This window comes from Corvus cornix, chromosome 5 (assembly GCF_000738735.6).
Source record: "Corvus cornix cornix isolate S_Up_H32 chromosome 5, ASM73873v5, whole genome shotgun sequence".
Taxonomy (NCBI): domain Eukaryota; kingdom Metazoa; phylum Chordata; class Aves; order Passeriformes; family Corvidae; genus Corvus; species Corvus cornix.
The window spans coordinates 15,323,150-15,349,871 of NC_046335.1; the positions used below are offsets into that span (position 1 = coordinate 15,323,150).

A 26,722-nucleotide genomic window follows, 5' to 3' on the forward strand; every position below is an offset into this window, starting at 1 on the left:
TTGCTGTGCTTTCTCCTGCCTTTAATTATCAAATCCTGAATCAGATAGCTATAGCATCCTTCTCTAGGCTTCTCGTTAGAGTACGCCCCTGAAGCTCATTTCCAAGACAGCCTGCAACACACTGATGGTGGGGAGAGCCTCAGTTTGAGGGGTTTTGACAATGTGCAGAATACGTTAGCAAGGTGTGAAGAGCAAAGAGTTAGAAGTCTACACAAACAAGTGGAGATCAGTGGTTAAACAGACATATCTGGCAGGTTATTTGCCAGAGCTGTGGTTTTGTTATCTTGGTAAATTTAATTGCTCAGTTTTACAGAGGATGAGACAAGTTTTTTTTTTCCCTGTAAATTCTCTCCAAACACTAAATATCCTACCTGCCTGTAACAAATACAGAGTTTATCCAGAAATAAATATGTCTGAGAGATGTGTCTAAATTAACTAGAAAGCAAAAGACTGATTTTCATTCATCAGCTGAGGCAATAGCAGTTAAGCACACAGTGGATAACCCTAAGCAACCAAACTTCCTGAGACAGACACTCTAACAGCAAGACATTGTCCTAGATATATGATATTTTAAAATAATAGGGTTTGAGTTCTACTACTTGTTTTCAGGTATTTGCTTTTGTGTTTCATGCTCTCAACATTAACTTTCTTTTTCTCTACAGTTGTGAGGATTGGAAACTTCATAAATTTGTACTGGGATTCTCCTTCCTATCTCCTGTTCAGACTACACTAGCATTAATTCCTGTATTAAAATGAAATCAAACACTGTCCTACAATAGCAACAGTGCCTCTCATTAATCTTGCCATACTTGGTACTTATTTTTCAGCTTTCTGAACATTCACTAGAAAATTAGATATGTTCTTATTTTTCTATCAAATCTTCCATGGAGATGAAAGGGTTAAAAAGGATGATTGGTGAGGAGAGAGGAAAATAAGTTGCCTTTAGAATTGTTTTCACTCCAAGACCAACCTTGCACCTGGCAGATATTTCTCTCAGTGTGAGAAAAGTCATGTATTTATGTTCACTTTGGGTTGTTTTCTGTCTACTAAAGAAGAGCTTTCTCACCCAGATAACAAAGTGCTGTTAACAAACATACCAGCATTCCTCAGACAGGCTGGAGGCCTTTTCCTAAGGGGGAAGGAAGATAAGTTTGAAGATTGTAAAACACAGCGTGGGGAAGATTTGTGCATGCCCAAGACCCCTTTTTTTTGGAACACAGGACTCAGGCCTAGCCATGTTTTGCCCCTGCTAAAATGAGCTTAGCAGCGTATGTGTCTCCATCTGTTTGTGGAATCCTCCAGCCAGTGAGATGATGGAATAAATCTACTTTCTGCATTTCAGCTGTGTGTTGTGATCATCTTGGTGTTACCTGCATGTGTTTGGTTCATGCACCTTTCACTAACAGCTATACATCCAAACCACTCTTCCCCATTACCATAGTCCTCAGCTCAGAACAGTGCTGCACCCTGGCATTGAGAGGCAGACCATGTATTTTCACATAGCAGTGAACAATATTCGTCAGAGTCCCCCAAAACGCTCAGCTTGGCTCAGCACTGGCCCTTTTGTTCCTCACTCAGTCTGTCTCATTCAGTGCCTGGGGACGCTCAGCCTGCTCCAGCCTCCCCTATACTCACATTGCCAACCCTCCAGACAGTACTTATACACCACTTGTGAACACTAGGAGTTTTCTCACATTAAGTTTAGATTTGCAAAGCCTTTTGCTGTTCCTAGGTTTGTTATTGGTCCCTTCAGAAAGGCAGGAGGACTTCAATGCTCTCCTGGCACAGCTTATCCAGCAGCTTTCATCTTCTTGGCTACCATAAAAATACATTCTGTATTTTTCCCAACATACCTGATCCCACGGGGTAGTTCTTTGCTTGTTCATTCCTTCAGAGCCCCGCTTTTAAGAGTATTTGCTCTTTAGACTGATATCACTGGAACAATTTGATTTTGAATTGCTGGGGTCCCTTGTTCATTAGCTAGGTACCATCTCCTTGCACCTTAGCTGAGAGGACAGGTTCTAGGGCAGGTTCTCTGGCCACTGGTACAGTGATACAGGTAACAATATTCCCATTAATGCCAGAGCAAAGCACTTTCGATTAACATACGGAGACAGCACTGACCCCCTGATTTTGTAGCTCATTTTTTCCCTCATCTGTTCCTGGGGGAAGATTGTAGGTAATAGTGTAAGACTGTTTCAACAGTTTGATTTCTGCATCAGGCTACTTCTTTATTTTATTTTAAAAGGTGAGTCCAGTGTGCAGAAAGTTAATGCTGGGTCATATTTTCCATGGTCCTTGGTTTCAGAATAGCATCTGAGGGAACCAAGCCTGCTGCACAGAGAATTGTTAATCCTCCCTGGACATAAACGCTGAAATCCTTAAAGAGAATAGAACATACAGAACTAAACAGATGTTGAAACTTCTCTGAAAATTATCACTCATTATCACTAATCTTCAAATCTACAGTCCTGATAAAATGACTCCAATGACACTATTGGAGGGAGTATTTTTAATGCTTGAGGGTTTTGTGGGGTTTTTTTCCTGGTCTATCTATAATAATACTCCCACAAATAAATCACTTGATGTTATCTTTGAAAGACTATTTGTGATTGTCTTTGCTTTTTCACAGAAGAAAACATTTCAGTAGGAATGAATGAGTTTCTGAACTATCATTGTCATAAAAGATGAAAGGTTCATCAAGATACAGAGGAATTCAAAACAGGAATTTTTCAGCAATATAAATTTAGGACAATTGTAGTGATAGTGCTATTTAACCTGTAGAACTATGATGAAATATATCTAATTTGAAAATGAAGTAACCATAGTTAACTTGAATTTTTTTGAATGCCAGGGCTTATTTTCTTTTAATGAGAAATTTTTAACATGGTAACTTGCATCCATAAGTTTCATATTTAGAAGAAAATAAATCTTATTTCTACTACTTGGACACATTTTTAGAAACTGCCTTCAATAAAATTAAATACATTTGATATTTATAAATTTGCCAGATATCAGTAATATTTTCCATAAATTTCAGATCAATAATAATTATAGTAGAATACAGAGGATTTGGTGGTGATTCTACTGTGAGTTGCTGCTTTAGATACAGAACCCGCTTTGCAGTAGACACAATCTAGATGTGTTATAAATTTATTACCTTTTCTTTCTGAACCTCAGTGGAACACTTGCTTAAGATGCACAGGAAGAAAAGGCTGGAAGTGGGGGATTTTTTTTTAATGCAACACAGGGATTTGGCCAAAGTGAATCCACCCCCCACGCAGGATAACCTGGGCGTCCCCGAGCCGCGACCGGGGCGTTTCTGTCTCTCCAGGGCGCACACCGCCACCTGGGGACGGCAGAGCTCAGCCCCGCTCCCATTTCGAAGAGGAAAAGCTCATTCCCTTGAGTGAAGTTTCTCCTGAATTTCTAGAATGTATCAGACAGAAGAACCAAATGCTGGAATCAGATGCTGCGTGTTAATAATCCGGAATACATGTTGCTTAAGAGCACTGCCCAAGCAGGCTTAATAATACCGAAGTCATCACTGTGTTTTGCATAAACAAACCATTTACGAGCTAATTATAGATAGCATTTTGCCTTGAGCATTTACTGAGTATTTGATATTTTTCAGGTTGTTTCTGAGCAGAAGAAAAATTGAAAGCAGGTATTTCTTTAACATAATCCTTCCTCTAAGAAAACCAGATGATTAATTCTTGTGTCCTTGAACACAGATGTAACAGACTTCTTGTTCATAATTTTACAGCTGTTTTGATTCTAAAGAAAAAAAAATATTAATAGTGTCCTTCCTCTTACCTCCTGTCTCCAGTGAATTCATGCCCCAGACTTTATTGAGGTATCTAAGTTAGGAGTGTGGACACCATAAATTCCTTCTATCATAATTTTTGATTTCTTCAGTTGTATAGATCCTCCCTTTCTACCAATGTGCACCTAAAATCTGAATCTACCATGCAGACTGCCTTCTTCTTCTTCTACTGACTTTAAGAGTGGCTGTGGTCCTAACAAAGACAACTTGGTTAAGCAGTGACATTTGATGGGATGAATCAATGCCTGACTGCTCCCAGGCACAGAAAATCAAACAAGGTTTTCACAATTGGTGTCAGCTCTCTGAATCAATATCCATACTAATCAGTGAGAATGGGTATTTCTAAATACTTACTAATTTCCTGGAAAGAATGGCTGGTACATTATATTACTGCAAGTATTGCTTCAACATTTAATAAGCCTGCTCTGCATAGCACCTACAAAAAAAGAAGAAATTATGTTCTTGAATTTATCATGTATTACCCTAAGTACAATAGACATAATATCACTGACATAAGAAAACAATGGATCTAAGTGCAAAGACATATTAATACTGAGGAGGAATATGAGCTAAGAGGAAAGGAGAGAGAGGGGAGCATTGAGGAAGGTTGTGAGGGACCTTGAGATCAGAACCTGCTTCTCCAGTTCCTATTCTCAAATCCATTTAATTTTAGAAATATCAGTAGTGGCAAATGGAGAAGTCAATCTCTATCGGTGTCTCTCAGCGGTCACTGTTAGAGGTTCCACTTAGGCACTGAGGTACTGAAGAAATTGGGAAGCTGCTCTTGCTTTCAGAACCTGATTGCCAATTTGTGTAAGAGTTTAGGATAACTCCACGTCCAGTTGTCAGAAACACATTCTCCATCCCAAATTGTATTTACAGCATATAAAGGCTGAAGAGCATTTGGGTCCAGCCCTCTAGCTGTGAGACTGTACAAGGGGAGAAAGCAGTGAATCATTCAGTTTATCATCATAAAATCCCCCCTTTTGGTTTACTGCCTGAACAGAGCACATAAGAAATAATGGAGGGAACTTCCTAAGTGAATAGGTAAAGCCCAATCAAATGTTCATGTGCTTTGGTCAAGAGCACAGCACTTCAAAAGGGCAACATGCTCCTAGGTTTTGATTAACTGCATTAACACAGAAAACTACACAATATGGAATTTACTCAACTGAGTTCCAATTCTCTCCTCCTGAAGTCTAGGTAAGTAATACCAATGACACCAGAGGACCAAAGGCAGGTTTGATATGCTACTGCACAAAGCTTATTAAGAAGGGCACCAGGTGGCATTTTGTCATTTACTTCAAGTTCAGTAAGATCAACAATAGCAAAAATAAACGACCTGAGAAAAAAAATTCTGTACCGCATGACTACATCAATCTATGTTGGAATCAAGCATATTCAAAAGCAAAACTTTTATTAAACGATGTTAAATTTTCTATTGCTATTTTAATACATAGCAAGCTTTTAATTTAATTTTTTCTGGCTTTTTATCGTGTCTTTATTTGTTTTTAAATAGTAAGGTAATCTTTTGTGCATGTTGTTTTGCTTTGTGTGCAGTTTAAACCTCTGACAGCTTTCCATCTTCAAGACCCATTTCACACTGCAGGTGGCACTAATTCATTGTGCAACACCAAGCAGGCTCAGTTACCTACAGCTGGCTGGGTGTACCACGACTTTGCTCTGGTTTTGTTCTCCTGAAGGATAAGATTTTTATCCACTTAACTAAGTAGCATGAAAAACAACTTAAAACTTGCTTGAAACCTGGGACAAAAGATATTCTCTGCTGTGTTTTTGGCTGATGTATGCAGTATACAACATTTTTGTTCTGTAAACTCAAACAACAGTTAATGGTGTAAGAGCTGGAATACAGGGATTACTTAACATGACTAGGCTAAGATTTCTCCCACAGTTCTGGAACAGCTAAATGTGGAATGAAAGCTGAAAATCTGAGCCTCTGAACGGTACAGTGCTGTATGACTGGCTGCTCCTGAGTGTGCTGGGGGGGTGAGAGGCAGTCTGACCCACCAGACACTGAAAGGGGCTTCCTGGGAAGTGCAGGGACAATAAGAAGGATGCTGCTTTCTGCTTCAGATTCTGTTTCACATTCAATACAAAGCAACTGCTTTGAGAAAAGCTGAGCATTTTGCAGGGTCTTCCGACAGGTATTTCTCTGTCTGGTAAAGACCCAAACTGGCTGCTGCCCTTATTTGCAATCACAAAAATAATCCATATATTGCTAACACTGGTAGAAGCAATGAAATTCTGAATTCCTCTGAAAGCTATTTGACTTTCCTAAAGGGCCTTTATGACAATTTGAAGATTTATCCTACATTCGCCAGCCAGTGATAGTGTTTCTATCAATTTTAGTGGGACAATATCAGCTTTTTGCCCTTTTCCTTGAGACACCAAAATTTCAGTACTTTACCTTGAACAGTATTTAGCTTTTCTCTTCTGTTTAAATGCAGAAGAGACTCCCATTTTTGTTGTTGTTGTTTTTTGGTTTGGTTGGTTTTTTTTTTTTTTTTTGTAGAGAGCAGTAAGAGAGCTAAGTACTATTTATATTTTCCCCTTGGAACCTGATGAATAAGCAAATCATAGTCGGGAGTCCCAGCTGGTATAAACTGGCACTGTACAACTGAGGACAGTGGCACTACGCCAACCCAGACAGAGGGAGGAGACAACCTATGGTATGACTGTTCAACACACTGGATTTTGGACAAGACAATGAAAAATTTATCCCAATAACAGATTGTTATCAGCTGGAGGCTTGCAAAAGCAAGCCAGTCGGTACCCCCATTCGTCCAATTTGCATAAATGCACTGTGCCTACTTTTAAAATCACCAGAGGTATTGTATCTTTTTTCATCACGTGTCGAGAACACGTATCTTTTAGCTTTTTCTTCTGTTGTAGGTAGGTATCACAAATTAATTGCCATGTTCAGCTCTGGAGGATACAGTATTCCTGGGTCCAGTCCAGAGCCGGGTCATCTGTTTCTGTCGGTGGTCTTTGACATTTTTGTGTTCTGCCTGCAACACTCATTTTACCTCCAAAGTTTGCTTGCAGAGAAATACAGACTGAAAGTGTGTACTACCTGTAGGAATATAAGGGCACATCTCTGGTGTGCAGCAAAGAAATGCCCAACACCTTGCTAAATATCTATACTACCCTTGGAATTAGGTTAATATCCCCAAGCAGTGATGTAACAGCTTGGCTGCATTAGTTCCATTGCTCCAAGAAAAGACTTGCTCACCGTGCCTAATCCTGGATTGGTGTCTCCAGAGCACAGGTGTAATTCAGCAGGGTATGGACTGCCAGTAGATGTTACACCACAAGGCTGGATGCTATCCATATGGCAACATACAAACTACTGTAGGAGCTACGCTAGAGTCTAAACAGGTCAAATAAAACAACTCTTTGGAAAGTGAACTAGGAGGAGAATCAGACACCAAGGGGAAAAATTATCAGGATCTGACATTAATTCAATTTTTCTTCCAATATCATAAAAGGAATTGGTGGACTCACTGTCCCAAGAAAGCCTCAGAGGCCTATCTTTACCCTAAAATACCACTTTCACAGACAGATTATGCTTTGACATCCTCAGACAGCTGCAAAGGTCTACAGAAGCAGAACTGGTCTTACCAAGGTAATACCTTCTGGCACATTAGGCTCCTTTATTTTGAAAGGGCAGAGCTTGAGTCAAAAATAAACATACATGTTGTGGGAAAAGTGATGAGTAATGAGGTGAACACCATATGCAGCACAGCAAACAGTAGCAGCTTATCATTGCTTAAAAGATTCATAGCAGAAATTAATTTTAGGGAGGGATTTGAAAAAACCTTTCACACAGATCTCCTCCCATGTACATGAGAAGGCCTGAGGCAGAGGATGAAAGTGCTTGGGAGAAAACAAAGATCACTCTGCAGTGAATGTTAACTTCAAAGGTAAAAAGGGAGGCAGAGTCAAAATCTTGAAACGTAAGCAAAACCAGGCTTTCAGCACATTATTAATTTAAATCACTGTGATGTGCTATCAATTTCAGTTTACTGTATTCAGGGCTCACTTTATCTGTTAGGATCTGCACCTACACTCTGCATCCAAAAACTCTTGAGTCATCAGTCAACATAGAACTACATCTGACACAGCTTATACCTACTTCAATTTAAAAGGGACTTCCAAAGCAATCATCTCATTCAGGCAAGTGCTCTAACCCCTTCTGTTAGCTCGAATGCTTTTCATGGGATACATGAGTACTACCCATTCCATATATATTGTGGGCGGGTACAGCAAATTCTAATCCTTGGTTGTGATGTTCTAGGGATACAGTCCCTCATCTCCAGCAGTTATCCCACGAACATAATAGGATCCCATTATGTTCATACAGGACCTATTCACCTTACCTTCATATTTAAAAGACTCATCAGAATCTTAGTGTCAGTATTTGTGTAATTTTCCATGCACTTTTTCTCTCCTAACAAGACACTGCTAACACTCTTAATGTCATCTCAGATCTCACAATAGGAGACATAGGTTTTCATTAACTGTTACTTCTTAACTAAAACCTGTCAATAACATTTCATTTATCTCTGAAATCCTTTGTGGCTTGGTGTGGAATTGCAAATCCCCCTGGCACCATCAGCACTACTACTGTCAGGAAGCAAAACAGGTCAGTCCCACCTGTGGAACAGCCAACACTGTTCTCTTATGCACCTCTCAGTCTGAAAAGGCAAAATATCTTCAGTCAATGCTTCATAACTTCTTTCTTTCCAGGAGTTGGGTCTTCATGCATAGCGTGAGAAAAATCTCTGGACTTCTTCTAATTAGCTTCTAATTAACTTACTTTGCTTCTCAATCCCTTTGTTAAGGTCAGGATGCAGAAAGGGAAGCTGGCAAGCTGAAGCAGTCTATAGCAGCATCAGCAGCTGGGGGTGAATATGCCACTCTTCCAAGAAGGCATTTCTTTTGAAGTCAAGGAGCCAGGGTCCAGGCAGCAAACAATGATTTAGCACAGAAGATGAAAGAAGGAAAGCCACATTCTCCAAAGGACACAAAACCTCCATGGAGGAGACAAAAAGTGGCATCAACCTTTCCTGAATTGGGCAGGCCCCCACAGTACTCTGTACTGCTGTTCCAAGAACCATGAACTCAAACTCCTGGAACTAGATGAGGAAGCCCCACCAGTTTAGTGCTTATTTCCTCATGCTCTTCATCCACATGAGTGCCATGGATACTGCTAGAAGAGAGACTGAAGGGATGGGTAGTAACTGTGAAGTGCAAAGAGCGAGGGTGAGGCAGCAGGGGAGTCACTTTGAACTCTTTTTTATTCTTCCAGTTGTGATTTAAGGGCAAGACAGTGAGAAAGACATCTTGAAAATGAGCATTTGTCTGCATAAATGGTAGCAGCAGAAGGGCTTGGGTTCCTTGAAACACTGTTCTACAAATAACTGGATAGATGTTCAGTCCACCTTGTCAAGAAGTGGGGATCGGTATCTTTGCTTTGTATTCATAAGGGTCATAAGAGGGCTGTGAAGGACAGTGAGTCAATTCCCTGAACATCTCAGATATTTGTTTATTAATGCAAGAAACACAGGAGATAAACAAGAAACCTGGGAATCTTAAATACAGTAAACCAGTTACTACTGAAGTTGCACAATTGAGTGTGGAAAAATCTATATTCCTGTAATATTAATATATGCACAATAATAACGAAGGGAATGCACAAGGGTGGTGTTACAGAAACACTAAACAGGGCAGATGATACAGACAAGGTTTTTGAGAGCAGCTAGCAGAATCAGCCAAAGGCACAGATTTGTAAGCCATGGAGATTAAGCATCTGCATATTTATTAAGGGAAAAAAGAAAAAGATAGAGAACAGATTGTCCAGAAGACTCTTAGAAGATGTTTGGTGATGTGTTTATTCTGAATAGAGGTAGAAGAGAGCTCACTTTCCATTTCATTGCAAGCAGTAGAGAGAAACTGGTTGAGAATGTAGAGAAAAGGTAGCTGAGACTAGGAAGTAAGTATTCCTCATTTTTGTGAAGGGAATGAGGAAGAATAGGAAAATAAAGGCAATAAAGTCTGCTTTCTATGAAAATCAGTGAACTCACAGATCCTAAGGAAAATATGACCAAGAGGAAAAGAAGTCTCAGAAAATTTGTTCTTCCTTAAAAAACATGAATGGCACAGTTGCAGGGTAATGCAAAGTGGAGAAAGAACAGGAGATGTGTGTAATGAAGCCAACTTGTCTCAGTCACGATTCATGCAATTCAACATGAACAAGGAAAAATTTATACAAATAACAAAGGACAGAAAATTCTGCACCCAGGATAGCTAATAGCACAAAATACAAGAAGGTAAAATATTGGTAAGGTAAAATACACAAAATTGGAAGGTAAAATACACAAAAGCATATCTGTGAAGCATTTGAAGGAGTCCCCTACAGCACATGCTACTGGTATAACCTGTACTGCAATCCGGCATCTAGTTTGGGACCTGGACTTCAAGAAAGTTGTGAACTAATCACAAAGACAACAAAGAAGTGTAAGGAGAACAACCAAGAACCACAACATATCCATGGGGAAAAGCTGAAAAATTATTTAGTCTAAGTACAGAAGCAGAGGAGAAGGTGACTGTCTTCCAGTCTTGTACAATAGAAGTAATTGAAAAGACTAAGAATAACCTGTTTCCCATGTCTGCTGTTGACAGAACAAAAAGTAGTGAACTTAAATTGGAGTAAGGAATATTTAGATTTGACACTAGGAAAATTTTGCTGATTGAGAGCAGTCCATTACCATGCTCTGCTCTCTTTAGGGAGCTTAGATCTCCATCATGTTCACTACTTCTTTCAAGGTTGCCTCCCCCTCATGATGCCATGAAGATTTTTGCCTGTTCTTTTATACCCGTTATACCTTTTTACAACTTCTGTATTCCTAGTGCTTTTTGCCTACATTCTTGGACTTGTTTGTTCAGCTAGGAGACTGAACATTTTAGAAGCTTCGTAGGTAGAGGATAGTGTGCCCCAGACCCCAAGGTCCTCTCCAGAACACATTCTTGTAAACTAAAACAGAACCATCCCGGGAAAGGTTCCTTGGGGAGGGGGGCTCATTCAAGCCTCTGAATGGGGAATCTTTGATAGATATGCTAATTTGTAAGACCTATAATGTTACACCAGATCTTTTGGGGGTGTGCATTGCAGTGGGCATCGAGGTGCATTCAACCTGGATGTGGTGCACCTAAGGATCCTTAAAATAAATACCAAGGTAAAATCCCTTTTTCCCTTCTAACCGTGTTTGACTCTTGATTTTAAGACCAGGAAAAGGCATCACTCAGACCACTGGCTACTCTCCCTGTTGCTCTTACTTGGCACTCCAAAAACTTCCGGCATCTGAAGATATTGTTAGCGTTTCTCTTTCACTGACAATGATTGATTGCTTCAATTTGTTCGTAGCCCTACCTCTTTCAGAAATCAGATTCACTCAGTCTGATCCAGACACTACTCAGCTTGGTAACAGGTTCATCATCCAGGTTTCTTTGTTGAGACAGTAGAACAAGGAGCAGTAATAACATTACAAGATTTGTCCACTGTTGATCAAGCAGCATCTCAGGAGGATTACCAGTTCAACTTGAGTACAAAGAAGCAGGGAAGTAGACACAGCCCCAAGACTGCCAGAGTTCAAGAAGCATTTGGACAACATTCTCAGGCACATGGTGTGATTCTCAGGGCTGTTCTGTGCAGGGCCAGGACTTGGGCTTAGATGATCTGTGTGGATCCCTTCCAGCTCAGGATATTTCAGGAAAAATTTCTTCACAGGGGGGGTTGCTAAGCATTGGAATGGGCTGCCTAGGAAGGTGACAGAGTCAGCATCCCTGGAGGTGTTCAAGAAATGACTGGATGTGTCACTTAGTGCTACAGTCTAGTTGACAGAGCGGAGATCAGTCAAAGGTCGGATTCCATTATCTTAGACATCTTTTCCAACTTAAATGATCCTGTGTGTGATTCTGTGTGTGAACTTCTTCACTGAAATGGACATCCAGCATTGGAACAGGCTGCCCAGGATAGTGATGGAGTCAATACCCCTGGGGGGATTTAAAAGATGTCTAGATGTGGTGCTTAGGAACATGGTTTATAGTGAATTTGGCAGTGCTGAGTTAATAGTTGGACTCAATGATCTTAAAGGTCTTTTCCAACCTAATTGATTCTATGAACAGGCTTTATATGCATGCCATCAGTTCTTGTACCTCCCACTGATCATCTACTGTCACCTTTCTAACATTAACTTCCCAATCAGTTAGTTATTTTATCCATACATTAAATACATAGACAAATTCCAGTCAGTGCTACAAATTCAGCAGATGCTATGTATCTAGGTTCCAGTGGATAACTTTTTTTTAACATCAGTAACTGCACTTTATGACATCCAGATCCAACTGGGTCATAGCAGGTTCTAAACAGATAGATGATTTATAGGATGACCCTATTCTCGGTATAAATCAGGGATGCACATTTAAAAAAAATATTGTCCATATGCTGATCTTTGGTCAGCATGTTGCAGAGCCGGGAAGGCACAGATGGCATGAGGCAGGAAATTTTACGAAGAAAAATTACCGTCTCCTAGCTAAGTGCTCTCCTGGGAATCCAACCTTGCTTTTGCCAAAGAATAACAGTGTAATAATCAGTCATTACTTAAACTTTTCATAAGTTGTGGTTATTTGTTTGCTCTTCATGTTTCGAGCGCCAAGTTTGCAGGAGGGCAGGCTCACAGCTGCAGCTGAACGGGACAGGATATGTGCCCTGAGCATGGCAGATGCCACAGTGCTGCCCAGTGCCCGTGAGGGCCTGGGTACCCAGCTGAGCCCCCACAACAAGCAGATTCTCCATCTGAATAATTCTGTGCCTCACATCGTAATCGATAGGGTGGATATAGCAACTGCTTTTTGGAAGTTCATTAGTGTTTGTGAAGCACTCAGGTGCCACAGAAAAGGCTTCAGGAAGTTAGCAACTCTGCATTTAGGTTGAACTGTGCTGCAAAGTAGGCATAGTGTCACACTGAACTGTGGGGAGAGATCAATGTATTGAGTAACTGCTCATTCCACAAACATCTTACATTCTGCACACTGCACACAGAAATGGGGGGGAAAAGCACCATTTGATAAGTACTGCATGGTAGGAAAAGACCAGCAGTGAAGGTTTACACAGCCAACACAAGCAATTGCCAGCAGCAGCAGCAGTTTGGTTTTGGCATCTTTCTCTGTACTGACAAATTACAATGAGAATTTACCAAGGAATGCAGCCACAGGATGAGTGATTATACCCTCACCAAGACCATCAGTGACATTGTAGCTTCAATAACAACAAACAACCCCCTTATGTACAGATAACAACCGCCTTTTAAGGACCCAACTAAAGTTTAATCCAAATGAAATTTGATTTACAATAAGGTAACATTCCTTTTAGGAAATGCTTTGGTGATCAGAGTGAGAGATATTCCCTGTGAATGTGCAGAAGTTAGCTACATAAAGGTCATGCAGGCAAGACAATTAATTTTGTGTGCTTAAATTTGAGATCTTGATTGTATCTCTCAGTGTAGGTTTTTCTAAATGTAATGGCCATGGGCTGCCCAGCATTGTTAGCCCACGGCCTTCACAGACCATTAATTCTGTAAGGTTTAACCTCCTGGCATAAATCACCACCAACCTTATCTTCATTTCTTAAGATGCAGGCTTGTTCCACAGACAGAGACTTATTTCCAGGCCTCCCCATTTAACATGGAGTCTGATGCCTCTTCCTTCCCTTGTGCTTCTTCAAAGGAAATATGTTATTAATAAATATGTTAATAATAAACACAATATATGTTATTAATAATCACAAACAGTACATATTTGGAATGAAAATGAAATGAAACATCTAAAAGTCTAAGAAATGAATCACAGACAAAAAATGAAGCAATGGAAGTGAACTGGTTGGGGGTTTTTTTGAAGTGTATTTTCTCTTCAATAAACTCTGATAAATATCATCCAAAGGGCATTCCAAAGCTTGATCTTCCTAGTACAAATGAAGGGTAAGTGAACTACAATAGACTTTGGGTTTGGTTCTATTTTTAATAAGTCGTGGCACATAATCAATTTTTCCTACTAACACTCTTGAGTTTGTAGATAAAAAGCAATGTATATGTACAGTGATTATCATCAGTAAGTATTTTATAGAAGTCCCTGCAAAAACATGAATAAAGCACTGAATCATTCTGTATGAGCAGAGGTACTGAGAACCATTGTGCAGCTCAGACAGATTCTCACTCTGCTCTTTGTTCTAAAGAGGAGATGACATTTTACAATATTTAAGGCATATATCAGATTTTACTCATTGGGACATCAAGAGATTATTTTAAATTGATCAAACCAAACACCTCAATCCTGATAAAAATGGAAGACAAATTTATTTCTCAGAATGTGGGGTGAGGATTATAATTAAATGATCAGGGAAGTGATGTGAGTGCACATGTTCTGGGGGTGTTTGTCAGACCGTGTGAATTTCCTATCCTCTCATCTCAGAAAACATTACATTACCTGCATGTAAATGCAATTAGCTTCCATTTCCCACTCCTCCACAGCAAGGTTTGTAACTCAGTGTTTTATAACCTGTCTTCTGCACCAAGATCCCAGGTGGCAGAAGGAGTTAGTCAGCTTATTGTGGTGCGCTTCCCAGCTGTCTAGTCCATGAGACCACACAATCCTCAAAGACAATGACAGTGTGCTGCAGTCAAGGGGTGACCTCTATGCTTTAAAAAGTAAAAGAAAGCACATAGTAGCCATCGTCACTTCCAACCTGCCAGATGTCTCCCATAAGGTGTTACCCAACACACTGTTTGTCTCTGAGTCATAAGAAAGAAGGTTTATTTTAGCCACTAAAAGGATGACTATTGCAGAGCAAGATCTTGGTACTTCAATCTAACCATCCATTTTGACTATATTCCAGTTAACGGTATTAGAATATTAAAAAAGACCATTAACGAACCAAACATTCAGCCTGCAAGACTTCTTTTCCTTTTTCATTTTCATTGCCTATAATATTATGAGCCAGGTTTGCTGGAGAATTGACTGGACTTTTTCACCTACCTACAGAACTTTGGGAACAAATTCATAACTGGTTCCTGTCACCTGAAAACCAAGCTGGTGTACTATTTCCCTTCAGTCTAAGAGTTGTGTGACCTGAACCTTACTTACTTAACTTCAACTCATTCTTACTTCTATGCTGCTCTCAGCAAGCCACTGCTAAAATTGTAACAATATTATAAATCATGAATGATATAGAGAGGCTGGGGTTGTCTCACACTGTTCATACTTAAGAACCTCATCTGCAACAATTTCTCCTAACAGATACATTTAAATTAACAGTTTAATGTGTTTTAAAACTACTGCAGTTTAATTTTCAATAGTTTCTGTCTGTTGGTTGCCTGACTTTGGTGGCTCAGGCAAATGAAGCTCTTCCTGTAGTTGCAGTGTCCATAAGGACCCAAATGAGAAATGCATCAATGAGTTAAAAATATTTTAGCACAGAGGTCATAGACCTAAATCCTTATATGTCCAGGCAAGCAATATGAACATATATAACACAATTCTACAGAAAAACAGGGTAAAATAAAACTAAGGTGAACACTGTGTATATGGTATTCCATATCAGGGTTCCTAGTAGCAGGAAATGGAAAGCAGGCTAGGGCAGGCACAAGAAAAGAGACAGAAATAGAAGGTGGGAAGGCTCTAGCAGGGAATAGCTCAAAGAGATTGAGCTCTGCCAGCCAGTGAGTTTTATGAGCTCTCATGACGACAGCAACAAAAGCAACAACAGTTTGCAAAGACATCCCATTTACACGAAATAGCCCCCCTTGAACAGATACAAGCATAACCCTGACAGCATGAACTTCATTGATTAAATTCCAGTGATAAGAATTCCCTCACCTCTGGTACTGTGCAGATATGGAGGTCAAAGGTTGTGATGCTCTCGTATACTACAATTTCGGAGAACGTATAAATAACTAAGATGGTTAAAACCCCAAGGAGTACATAATACTGTCTATAAACCCAAATGTGTTTCACCTCTGTTTTTAGGCTGAAACCAGTAAGAAAACAGTCTACAGCACAGGCAAATATATTAGAGGTTGTTTTTTCCCTAGCTTCTTGGTAAGTTGCTGAGCACTATGGGATGCTATGCCAAGTGGTAGTTAGGGAGGTCTGCTGCATTCAGGCAAGTTAATTACAGAGATGGAGGACAGCAGGATGCCAAGTGGGAAGAAGGCTTCCCTCCAGAAATGGACTGTCAGCAGAATCAGGAAGGGATGTAATCAGTCATAGCTTGCTTTTACCAACCAGGAATGATCATAAATGTGGCTTTCAGCTTACTGAATATTTTCTGGCTGTGATTTATTCATATTTTTGGCCCATGCATGAAACTTTTCTCAGACCTTCTCATATATAGACATTGGTGCTTCATTCTTTTACAGGGCACAGGTTGTTCGGTTCACTTAAGGGTTTTTCTGGTTCTTATAAAATGCTGACATGTATTTTTGGTGACTCTCACTGATTTAGAAAACAGTGAACTTACAGACATAGTGGCAGATATGTGCTCATCCTCACTGTATCAACGTGCACCTTGCTTTGAAGAAAATGTAGCCAGAGTGGTACCAGCAGGGGTGGAAAAAAGCTAGAAGCATTTTTACTGCTGGCACCTATTTTCACCTAGGCGAGTGAAATACTAATTCTTCATGCTGAGAGAGGGAAGGGTGGTGGGAGTTTATTTCCAGGTGAGCAGTATATAGTCCTAGTACAAACAATAAAATTGGACTCTGACTGTGGCCTGCTTGGAACAAGCTCATAGCAGTTTGGCAAAGCAAGGAGACAGACACAGGCTTAATATAAGCAGCTTATGTTAGTCTCAAGGACAAAGAACATGTGCTGACACACCACTTACATTGCAGACACCTCTGCATCTGGGCATTGCAACAAGCTTAGGAGATGTGTCACACAGAGCAGGGAGTGCACGCGATGTTGGAACGGGGATCGTGGAAGGGGCACACACGCCGGGCTCGGCTTTTCTCCACGACTCCAGAGCAGCTGTGCGGGGAAAAGCACCAAAGACCCCAACCCACCCCAACCCACCCCAACCCACCCCGACCCCCCGACCCGCCGCCGCCGCCGCCGCCGCCGCCGCCGCCGCCGCCCTCCCCGCGCCGGGACCCCTCAGCCACGACCCGCCCCGCCCTCCCGGACCACGTGGCTCGCGCGCCGCAGCGCCGCCGCCGCGCAGGCGCCGTGCGCTCTCCGGCTGCCCGGCCGAGCCTGGAGCTCGGGATCAAAATGGCGGCGGCCGGAGCGGGGCCGGGCGGGAGCGGGCGGCGCTGAGCGGGAGGATGGCGGCGGCGAGCGGCTGCCGGAGGTGAGGCACCGAGGGGAGCCGGGCTGGGAGGGGGACGGGGGCTTGGTGTCACGGCGGCGGAGGGGAGGGGGCAAGACCGTCGACGCCCCCACGGCGGGGCTCAGTGCGCGCCCCGCCGGGCCGGCTGCGGGCAGCTCATCCCGCCGCGCCGCTCCCAGCCCGCAGCGCTCCGCCGTGGGAAGGAGCCTTGCTCCCCGTGCCGCTCCCCGGCCCGCAAGGTCCGCGGTCCGGAGCGCTGGCAGCGGCCTCGGCTGTGCCTGCCCGCGCTGTCGGGTCTTGTCTCTCTCCCTCCCTCTCTCCCTCCTTCTCTCCCTTCCGCCCCGGCGCAGCTCCTCGCGGGAGCCCCGGAGAGGTGCTTGAAGCCGTCTCCCGCAGGAGCCGGTGCGGGGCTCGTGCTCCCGCAGCTGCGGAGCTCCGCCCGTGTGGGGCCGGTGCGAGAGCGGCCGCGCTCGCCCGCCGTGGCTGCGGGGCTGCCGCCGGTGCCGGTCAGCCCGTCCCGTGACGGTGCCTGTGGCCCGCAGATTGCTGCTGCCCCCGGACAGGTGGGGTTTTGTCCCGCTCCTCTCTGTACGGGTGTTACTGCGGTGTTCCTGGAGAAACTTGGAGAGCTTTGTAGGTGATGTGTTCGCTTGTGCCTCTGGAATATTCCTGCTGCCAGTGGGATAAGTGGTTTTCTGTTGGTTCGTGTTTCTACTTGCTCTTCTCCGCCATCCCATTTGAGGCCGTTGGGTGAAAGATGACACACATGTCGAGTGCTAACATAAAATACGACGGTAGGATAATAAAATACGTGTTGATGCAATGATAGTTTGTGTGAGAATTTACCTTAGGCAGTGTAGCATCGCTAGAGGCTTTGCTTCAAACCAGTGTAATATAATAACAAATTTAAAGTGTTTGGCAGATATACCATTGCGATGTAATCACCTCAGGTTTTACCACATCTTGTATACTCTGTTTTCATTTAGAAATAGAGAAAATAAAACCTGAAGCTCAAATAAAAAATTTTTAAACCTCATAACTCATGTTGATGCACTGAAAAGCTTGAGGAGTTAAAGCTTTACTCTGCTTGAAAGATCTTAGGGAAGAGGATGAGTCTTCTAAACTTCTCCTTTATTGTTTCAAATATTTCATTTTAGTTCTGTGTTAGTATCCTTCACACAGGGTGGTGCAGGGAGGGAATTCCTTCTTAGATTCTTCTCGACTTGAACCTTTTGCTTAAGAATTCAATGAAAATATTTTTTCCTCCATCCCTTCTTGACTAAGAGTCTGCTACCAATGTACCAAAAATAATTCTGTAGGTATTATTTATGAGGAGGTGGAACAGAAGTCTTTTAGTAACATACAGATTCTGTGGACCGTGATGTTTGCAAGGCAAGGTCTGAGTGCTTATTATGTAGAGTATTTGGATGAAGATAATGTATTGAGAAGGTATGGATTGTGATGTTTTCTCCCTTTTTGGAGTAATTTATCAACTAGATAACTAGTCTTAGTTGATTGACCAAGGCATAATTGAGTCATTTAAGAACTTGCTACTTTGCTGTGTCAAATAATGTCCTGTAAACAGTACTATCTGTTTGTGCTTATATGTAAACACGTGATGAATGTCTCTGTAAATCAAGCTTGTATCTTAAGTTACAACACAAAGCTGCCAGCTGCTCACTGGTTTTTATTTAGTGCTGAAGTTAGACTTGCATAGTTGGCCTGCACACAGGTAATCTTGGAAATGGAGTTCAGTGTTTTGTGTCAAATGTACAGCCAGTGTTTGTTTTTGTTCATTGGAGATGAAAACAGCTGTTGAACCCTTTGTATTTCAGCTCAGCTGCACTCAGCATTGTTTTACTTGCTTTCAGACTTTAGCCAATGTATAAATGGGTTTGACATTCTAGTCTAGTTTGTATGCTTAAACATACAAGGAGCGCAGTCACAAGTTGTCTTGGTTCATTTACTGCGGCATTGTTGTAATTGTTGCCATTTTAAAAATCCTTACCTCTTACAGTAGTGAATTCTCTTCATATGTCCAGATTCCCTTGCTGAGTCATAGATACAATGGTGGTGTAATGCTTATAGCTGGTGTGGACTGATTTGCAAAGACTCAGACATGAAAGAATAGAATTACTTTTATAAGCTCTTCTGGAAGACTTGCATGGATTTGTCGTAGTGATTTTTAAATATTTTTTCCCCTCTTAATTTTCAAGCTTGTCTGAGAAGCTCCAAACTTTGTGTTGTGAAGCTATGTTACTCATTGTTAAATTAGAGTAGAATGTGCTGCCTTTGCAGCCAGCTCTTTGAATTTAATTCAGTGGAACTGCCAGAGCTTGATGAATTAACAACAAAATATTGAGTCTTCATTTTGAAAGCGGCCTTTCAAAGTTGCTGCATACATGGTGTCAAGTTTACAGATTAATTGTCACTGATGATAATTAATCTACAGGTTTGTTGGGGACAAATTTTAGGCTTGGACTATGTCTTCCTCTGTCTTATTAGCAAGCTGCATTGGTGATGTGGTGTCTTGGGGTCCTGCACATGGCTGTAGGAGGAGGTAACACTAACCCTGCTTGCTCCTCTTCCACCCTGATGCTTGTTTGGTCTTGATATACCAGACCACATGCAAGAAGAGTGAGTTTATTCTGATGTCTTGGGCACACTGTGGTGACCAAGATAGTTGTGGCTGACTGCGTTTCAGAGGCAAACAGTAAGATGAATGTAAACATCCTATGGACATATTGATGGACTGCATGTAGTTCACACTAATCAATAAATAGATCTATAGGGAAACTGTGAGATTGAACTAAGAAAGAAATAACTATGTTCTTAACGAGACTGATGAGAATCTGCTCTTACAGCAAATCTTGACAGAGAACTGCAAGTTTGAATATTAACTCTAAATTTCTTTTTGTTTGTTTGCTTTTTCTTAACGCATTTACATGGCTTTTGAGTTCTGTTACCGGATCAATGGTTTTTCCCATTTTTTCACACTAGTCTGGAAATTCAATGCGCAACTTTATTGTACATGCAGTGGAGACCAGGAATCCTAGTTCAGATGTATTAGGTGAGCTTCCAGTGGGTCATCTAGCTATTGCTTTATTTCATTTCCCAGGTTCTTTGAAGGATAAGTCTTGTCAGTGTATCCTTAAATCTTTGGACAGAAGCTGTTGTGGATTTTTAGAATGCTCTTTCCTATGTTGGCTTACCAGTATGCCTGAACTATAAGAAGGGACTGCAGATGCAACATTTGATTCTAGTCTTGCATTTTACACCCACATAGGCTGTTCTGCATGTCTCCCAAGAAGGATACCATCAGTAATGCTGCTTTCTGTGTAATGAATGGATGCTAAGAAATCTGAAATTGTTATTACCATAATTATATTTTGGTTTATTTCAATTATTAAACTGTACTTATCTTAACCCACGAGTTTTACTGCATTGTTTTTTCTTTGCCTTCTGGTTCTGTTCCCTATCCCACTGGCAGGGGAAACCCACAACAGTAAGGATGCCTGTGAGGTTCTTGATAGATGCTTAGTAGCAAAATTGGTTTAAATACTTTAAGTCCACAGCTGCTTTTCCTTACTTCCTGCACAGTCCCCTCAGCTGTGTTGGTAGGGCTGTTTACATGGCTTCACTCTGAAACATTCAGGAAGTTGATCTGTCTGAAAAATAAACCACTAAAGCACAAAATAACTTTATATCAGATCCTTCTTCTGGGTCATCACATTGCTGTAGAAAGTCTGTTTGCTAGCACAGTGTAGAGGTGAGGCCAGGGAGCTTGCCTCATGTGTTGGATTCAAGTACATACCTAACTATATACTTAGTTAAATTTAAATCTGATTTGTTTGCTCCATTGTGTGCAGGTGTTGTGCAAGCTTACACCAAACACTACTGAATGTGTACTTTAACTACTGGTGTCCTTGCAGACAAGTCCAGCTTGTTGGGGGTTTTCCATCATCAATGGATTTAAACTGGTTATTTAGATGTTTGAGTGCTAAAACATGCAAGAAAAAATAACAGCAGTCAAAACTGATTAAGAAGAAACTTTCAGTAAAGTGTGGTGGTGTAGAGTTTCGGGCAACATCTTCCTAAATCAGTTTGTTTCAGAAGTATCTTCTAGTGATCTTATTTTGGTTTTCGATCTCGGCATTCTTGTGTGAGCTGTTACCTGTATAACTGACTGATCATTTTCTACATCCTATTTGATCTTTGTCCTCAAATTTTGTCTGAATTCAGTGGTCATTCATACTGTATATTGCTTGTGGCACTCAAATGTCATTGTCTTTTCAGTTCTTCCTGTATTAGAAAGACTGGATTTTTTGTATTCATCCTTGCTTTTCTTTCATATCATATCCTGTTTCCAACCAACTGTAGTAAATTGTAAAGGGTAGAATTTAATTTTTTTAAATCCCTTTTTTTAAGAATATCTTTCTAGTGCTGCTGTTACTGTGATTCCCCATATTGTTAAAGAGCCTTTTTATTTCTACTCTGTCCTCTTTCTTTTACAGGATCATTTCAGTATGGTAACTTGCAGCTTTTAAGATTAATTTCTTTTTCCTGTCATTCTCCATCACTTCTGATCTTCAGTGTTACCTAGTGGGAAGTGCTTCGGAGAGAGATCAAGCTTGTTAATGATATGCAAGATTCCTCTAATTTGGAAACTTTGTCCAAGATCTGTTAAAACCCAGTTTCAGGATAACTAGCAGGACACTTTACCATTCTGCTGATGGTAACGATGGCTAAACTCGAAGGAGTTGATGGAAACAGTAATGTAATAAGTGACTGCTGCTTGGTGCTTTAGTTGGTTGTGTTATTTTGTGACCCAGAACTTGCAGAAGCTCTGTGTGATCAGTAGAGCTGCAAAATGTATCTGTGTGTGCTTGCCTGTGTATTTTAAACTGCAGTTTGGGTGAGAGAAGACTGTTCTCATAGTCTGCTGCTGAGATTTTAATCAAGATTTCATCTACAAAGAACAAGAATACCAGTGTCTTGTGAAGGCATCCAACATGAGTCAAATTTTATACCTATTTATATGAAAATTGAAGTATTTTTTGAGTGACCAAGTAGATTACGTTGCATTAATGAAAAATTGAAGTGCTGCTTTACTTATCATCTGCTACTCCAAATCTCTGTACTGCAATGAAGTATATAAAACACTTCTGTAAATGGGTAGGTTATTTTAAGTGCTTTAAAAATAATCAGTATGAGTGACAAAAGTTCCTTTTCATACTTTTTTTCTCCTGACCCCAATATTAGAAATGCTGCTTGAGAGCTGATTAAAAGCATTTTAACATAGCAAATACAATCAGAATGCAACAAGAGAGTAGTTTGTTGACTGGTGCTCCCTTATTCTTTGATCTCTTTCGATCTTCTGCTTTAGCGTTTTTCAAATGATGACTCTTCATGTAAAGGTGGGGGAGAAGTGGTTCTTTGACTATGAGAACTGGGTTTGCTGTGGATTTGGTGATTTTTTTGACTTTGTCTAGGAAGATGTCTTATTTAAAGCCTTCCTGCTGCTATGATAATTACAGTGCTTATCCACTTAAATTCTGCAGTGTGTAAGATGAGGTTGTGCTGAAGTACTTTTTATATGTGAGGCCATTTAGAGGGTTTTTCTCATGTACCCAGATGTCTGTCTTAAAATACATAAATGGCTAACAACCTCTGAAGCTGCTTGTGATACTTAACTGAATGACCAGAAGATTTCATCATGAAGAAGGAAGGAGTGCGGGCATATACACAGTGCAATTTTGTATTAACCATTTAAGAAAACCCCAGCAAATCCCAGATTAATGAACATGTGACTATATTAAAGACTGATGTCTTGTACCTTGGCTCATCCTGTACTGGGCATCTCAATTTCAGACATCTTGAGAGATGAAATGAAATACATATAAAATGTCTAGAATGCAGGTAGAGTAGGTAATGTTAATAGGTTCATGGATTTCTTTAAAGTCATTCTAGTAGTGACTGCTACTCTCTGAAATAGATCAAATTGCTTATTACCATCATTTTAAGTTGAAAATACCTTTGCCAGTCTGTAATGAGGTACTTGTAGGAAGTCTTTGAAATTGTTTTTTTATTATACTACAGAGACAAGCAATGTAGAAGAATGCTGAGTTGACAAAATGCATGCTGGAGAAAGCTTTGTGTTTATCAGTGTAGTGATGGCCTTGGTACTGAACGAGGGATAAGCTAAGCTGTGTCAGTACTGAAAGGCAACAGTTGTTACTGGTGAGCTGGATGCAAGCACCATAATTTCTACAGAGGAATGTGTATGACAGCATGAGGTGCTACTCAGTGTCCATGTGAGCCCCTCCACACTTTCAGTGTATCAAGTATCTCCATCTTCTCTGCAGTTTATTTTCATGATTAGCTTATCTAAATTTTGGGTAAGCATGTGTGTTTACTGCTTTAAATTCTCAAATCCCAGCTTGGGTGATTGTTTTGGTTTTTGGAGGTTTTTTTGTATAGCCAAAGATAATATTTAAGAGAATAATTTGGTGTATCCTTTTTTAAAAATACATTAAAAGGTACATTATTTCGGTCAAAAAGTACCTCCTGCATCTTATTTGGTCATTAAAATCAATGTAGGGTTTAGTCTTCCATTAAGCACTTCTGGAAATGTGCAGTTGGACTTGAAATGCCGAAATACCCATCTAACATAGTAAGGTTAACATACAGTATAAGACCCGTCTAATAGTATTTTGTAGTTCTAGGCACAGATCTGATGACCCGGTAACCTCTGGTAAAGTGACTCTTATATGTATTTCTGCACTGCATCAAAGCTGCTTGTCTTTAACTGCATTTGACCACAGTCTTTGATGTTGTAACCTGGACAGTTACTACTTGAAGTTGGTCTTAAAGCTTAAATTACATGTCTTCTGAAAATGATGTTAATCAGAAGTACAATCTTAATACAAACTTTCTAAAATATCTGTTCATACTACTCAGGGCTTTTCCACTGCAAGTAAAACAAAATTCCCTTTGTCTTTTTCTAAGTTTCTCAAGACATTTGAATTTCTCTGCTGAGAATATCTGAAGTAATTTTGTTACTGCATAATTTCTCAGTTAATTATTGGCTCAAAGTCTCCCATTTGGATTAACAGACTTGGAAGAATCAAAGGAGGTTTGGGAAGTAGAGCACAGGCTGGCAAAGTTTCTGAACTTTGCGCTTTCTTCGAATGTGAAGGAATAGTGGTATCAAGGACAGTTGTGGATAAGAGAGAAAGATGAACAAAAATTGGTCTAAAATTACATTAGGAGCAATGGGATTCTTTAATGGAGTTAGTAATTAGTACAATGCAACAGACTTTTGCTTTCCTTCTAAAAGTTTTGTTTGATTTCTTTGAAAAATCTATTTATTTTTTTAATAATCTGGGGCATCTGAAAAGCTTCAGTCTTGTGGGGGGAGAAGGAGGAGTTAAGGCACATCAACAGTCTGCTCAAAGGGCAGATCTACCTTAGCAGATAGTTAAGGAGAAAACCACCCCATAAGCTTTTCTAACTCAGCAGCCTTCAAAAGTCTGCCGTCATGAGTTATGTGTAGATGTTGCTGAATTAATTAAATTAAATGTGTACATGATTGGTGCCTCTGTTTTCAGAAACAACATGTTATCTCAACATGTGTGATGCTCTTTTGACTGTTCTGTAAGACTTGCATATTCATGTTACAGGACAAAAAAAATGCTTTGGAAGTGCAGAGAGCTTGTTGCAGGAAATGTGGAAGACATAACTTCCTTTTCTTGCCAAGGGGAAAATGTAAACAAAGCTCCAACTTAATTGTAGGCTAAGTACTAGTCTGGTTTTCTGACTAAGCCTTTCCTTCCTTAATTGATTTCTTTTATCATTGAGAAAGTGTATTTTCTGAAATGAATTCCTGTAGTTTTGGGCAGGACACACCTTAAAGTTTATGAGCATTTAGTTCTTGCTACACTTTCATGGAATCTAAATGTAGGTATTCATGAAGGTAACTACTGAAACTGAAGTTACTGGTGTAACTTTTGAGGGGAAGTATTGCAATATTGATGTATTTTGCTACTATCTTCAAAATGGCTGAAATCTTTGAAGTATATGGCATAGAAAGATTTCTTGGCGTCAGATGTTATGATATAAATATTAGTTGGTGAAGTCAGTTTGGCTCTTAAAATTTTCTCCTGAAGTTAATGAATTTAAATTAGCCATGCAGAAGAGTCCAATCAAAGGAGACATCTTTCAAATGTGTATGTTTTAAAGTAACTGTTAAAATCTTAGTATATACAGATAATAATTGATTAATATGAACATGTATAAAATCATCATTCTTTGGGGGGGGGGGGGGGGGGGAGGGGGAGTTGTCTTAAAAGCACCTAAATACAAGAAAAATGTTCTGTGGGTTTGACCAGGAATTTCACCCTTGCTCAGGGAGGCAGCAGTGCATAACCAGTTTACATGGTCTCAGATAAGTCAATTGTTGTATAAATACTAGGTACAATGAATTTTACAATTTGGTTGTGTATTACTTCTTGCAGCAGTGAGCAGAATAGACTTGGGAGTGACTGTGGCTATTGGGAGACAAGGGGAAGATGTGAGTGTCAACAAGATATGAGTGTCACTCTGGGCCAGGGCAGAGCGACTTGAACAGTCACTCAGAGAGAACAGAAAAGATGGCTACAGGGGTATAGTTTTGTGGAGTTGTGAGGCAGTCTAATAGGAATAGTCTTCTCTCTTCATATTCAGAGCTGTGGCATCCTGTTCCAGTTTTAGCTGCCTGTCAGACAAATCTTCTAGAGTTCCCTCTCCCTGTCTGTTACCTGCCTCTCTCTACAGCAGTGGGGTATGGATCAGCCATTTGAAATTATTTGGTTTGTGATCATATAATCTCTGTATGTAGTGTGAGGGGAAGCAAGAAAACCCCTTGGGATGATGGAGTGTGAGGGGAAAGTACAGTTCCCTGTTAGTTTGACTTCAGTGGTGGTGTCAGATCACGCTGATATAGCTGTGATGAGCTGACAGGCAGTGAGTCCGGCATGCAGTTAGCTTCTCCCTGTCAGAGGAGGAGTTCACTAGATTGAGGGGAATATATTAAAATTCTCATAGGCTTGGCCTTATATTTTTTCCCTATATGAGTAATACCTAGATGCATATATTCTGGCACTGCAAATTTAAAATTCTCCAAGCATTCAAAAAAGCAAAAATGGACCCCATGGACCTCTTTAGCAGTGATGACAGCTATGTGAAGCGTTGTTAACCGAGGGAGGAACAAACTGCACAAATACAGAGGAAAGTAAGTGCAGGCCAAAGAAGCAGCCATCAACCAGCTAGATACAGGGAGCACTGAAATCGTGAATCCTAGCAGTAGTTTCTGCTGTCTAAATTGCCTTTTTCTGCTAGGACTGCCCTTGCTTTGCAGATGATTTTTCCTACTGTTAATTTTTTAAGAGCTATGGAGAAGAAAAAGCATATTGCAAAAGTGGTCTTGTCGCTGCCCACTTGAAGTAAGATGT

General features: G+C 40.6%; 1 protein-coding gene and 1 long non-coding RNA gene across 3 annotated transcripts in view; one reads left to right on the forward strand and one right to left on the reverse strand.

Moving 5' to 3' along the window:
- Positions 1-3,290: 3,290 nt before the first annotated feature.
- Positions 3,291-16,947, reverse strand: LOC104686161. The gene is made up of 5 exons (XR_005601901.1): positions 16,788-16,947; positions 14,390-14,601; positions 13,521-13,625; positions 4,181-4,262; positions 3,291-3,429 (listed from the first exon to the last, which is right to left on the reverse strand). It is a non-coding gene; the product is annotated as an uncharacterized LOC104686161 (long non-coding RNA).
- A 192-nt stretch (positions 16,948-17,139) lies between these two features.
- Positions 17,140-26,722, forward strand: part of BTBD7 (BTB domain containing 7) — a 56,293-nt gene continuing 46,710 nt past the window's right edge. The window contains exon 1 of one of the 2 annotated variants that reach the window (XM_039552719.1): positions 17,140-17,252. The gene's annotated coding sequence lies outside the window, so the exon portion shown is untranslated. The remainder of the gene's footprint in view (positions 17,253-26,722) is intronic. The other variant, XM_039552720.1, reaches the window with a different exon arrangement.